Consider the following 2,876-nt stretch of genomic DNA (forward strand, 5'->3'; position numbering starts at 1 on the left):
CAACCGGATATAATAATATCAGGCCTGACAATTCCACTTTATATTTCGATTAGTTTGTTGGGGGTTAAAATAGACACCAATATGTCTTGGCACCATCATGTCGTACATATCAGAATTACGCAACGGACTGTGGCTGCTCATCGTTTTGAGGTTCAACTCAGTACACATCGAACTTCACTGTACAAGAAGTCTTTTATTTGGAGATCGGCGTTTATGTGGAATAAACTTCCTGAGAATGTTTTTCCAAATGGATTTAATCTCCAACGATTCAAATCCAATGTGAATCACTATTTTCTCACAGGCACCGCTCTGAGAGCGCCTTAAGGATTTTCCTGTAGTGCTTGTGTTTTCTCCTCAACAGAAGAAAAAGGAAAATCCACAAAAATTCTATGAAACTCATAAAAACTAAGTACTACGAACACAATTTTGAATATTCTCTTGAACGAACTAAGAAATGTCTCAAAAAATATAATAATACAGACGAACAAGGAAATTGACAAAAAATTATCAAGGCAGGATATTTCGATGACTTTTTTCTCAATATGTCGAAGAAAATTGTTACTCTAGAAGTTGAGAATAAATTTTCTATTTCCTGAAGATCAGTTGATGAGAAAGGATTAGAGAACCTAATTATAGAATTCAAAACCAATACATCACCAGTAAAAGACATAATAACAATTAAAATCTTGAAATCAGTAAGGATATATATATAGGCGCCCCATCATCTCATACAATTCAAGGATAGCGCATTCAATCCCGTTTACAAAGACTGAAAAAAAAAACTAAACTGTCTTGAACCGACGCGAATCGTTTTTGCCCTCGACGCTAAACTGTTGAGAACTGTTTTCTCATGCGCATTCATGTGGAAATTTGTTTGGGCTATTTTCTAGGATGTTTTTTTATTTATTTGATTTAAACAATTGATGATTGAGGTAAGATAACATTTGAACTGACTACAAGGATACGCTATATAACAAAATGGGCATGATCAACAGTATTTTCTCGTCTTCATTTCTTCATATATATGATAGGTGGCACAGTGGTCTCCTCAAAATGCGTTCTGGTTTAACCAAGTGTCCAAGACTATTTCGGACTGTTTGAGAATTTTTGTTTGTACGCATCATGTCTTGCGTACCTAGTTTTCAAACAGTTTCAGATGTTAGAACCAGAACAAACATGTTATATAATAGGTTTTTTCTGATTCTAACATCCGAAACTGTTTGGAAACAGCGCAAGACATGGTGCGTATAAGAAAAAAAACCTCAAACAGTCCGAAATAGTCTCGGACACTTGTTTAAACCAGAACGCTTTTGAGGAGACCGCTGTGCCACCTATCGTATATATGAAGAGATGAAGATGAGAAAATACTATTGATCATGTCCATTTTGTTATGTAGCGTATCCTTCTAGTCAGTTCAAATGTTATCTACCCTCAATCATGAATTATTCAAATCAAATAAATAAAAAAACATCCTAGCAAATACCCCAAACAAATTTCCACATGAATATGCATGACCAACGGGAACAGTTCTCAACACTTCAGCCTCGAGAGCAATAACGATTCGGGATGGTTCAAAACAGTTTAGGATCATTTCGCAGTCGAAACCAGAACAGAGGATTCATCTGTCTGAAATTATATCCTCAATAAACGAGAACGCTCTATATCAACTGTGCATGATCCTGACGTCTTAGAACCTGAATTTCGTAGAACCAGAACAAACCTAATTTCACATAAACAATTTGGACTTCAGAGAACAATAGGAACAGAACGACCTTTATATCTCCTTATATACCGAAAACAAAACAATCGTTATTTTCTTACACCTATAAAAAGCGTTCAACACTTTGTCGCAAAATAAAAAGAAAACTAGAGCAGTTAGGCATTAGGAGACATGTAAAGTCGTTATTTGAAAAATATTTATGATGAAAAATGTGAAATGAAACTTTCTATGTTTTTTTACCCCTTGTACCCTCACGTCCTAGACGGACGTGAGTATAGGACGAAACTGATAAAGTGCCCGTCATCGATTCAAAAAGCCCGCAAATGAACTCGCACCAGTATTTTGCAGACTTTCCGATCTGTCTTACAAGAAAGTGGTTTTTCCTTCTTGTTGGAAGATTGCTCGCGTTCAGCCTATTCCTAAAAAGGGCAAGAAAAATCTTCCAAATAACTATAGAAGAGGCGCTTTGCTATCAGTGATATCAAAAATCATGGAGAAAATCGTAAAACGCCATATCCTCAAATATTTGGAAGGCTTCAACATATTGAGTGGTCATTAATATGGATTTCGAAAACAAAGATCAACAGACGACCTCCTATTCTATGTCACCCATATTTGGAATAACGCAATCGAGAAACATGGAGAGGCAAGAGCTGTTGCATTCGATATATCTAAGGGCTTTGACCGTTTGTGGCATGAGGGTTTGCTGGCCAAACTTCGATGCTATGACACATCTTCACCGGCAGCAGGAGGTTGCCTATCTTAATGAGAATCTAGAAGTGATTTCGAATTGAGGTAAAAGTCACCAGGTTCAATTCAATGCCACAAAAACCCAGGCATCGATTTTCTCCAAGAAAAAAATGTCTCCGAACCGGATATAATAAGTCTGTTGGGAGTTGAAATGGACAGAGTAACTGCTTTGTTTCTCAGGAAGAGTTGTCTTGAAGAGAGAGTCGACATTTGAAACCACCATCCAACGTTGCCTATTTTGAATTACTATTTAATTGACAAAATTGTGAAAACCTCAGCCGTGAAAGTCTAAACCACGGCTTTCGAGTTTGAAAGCCGTGGATTTTTGGAATTTCTTCCTGACGTTTCGCTGGCGCGAATGGCTAGCTTCTTTAGAGGTTTAACCATCATGGCTTGCTGTCCGATG

Source organism: Leptinotarsa decemlineata, unplaced genomic scaffold (genome assembly GCF_025532065.1).
Source record: "Leptinotarsa decemlineata unplaced genomic scaffold, Ldec_3_MD MMD2_tig00000008_RagTag_RagTag, whole genome shotgun sequence".
NCBI lineage: Eukaryota > Metazoa > Arthropoda > Insecta > Coleoptera > Chrysomelidae > Leptinotarsa > Leptinotarsa decemlineata.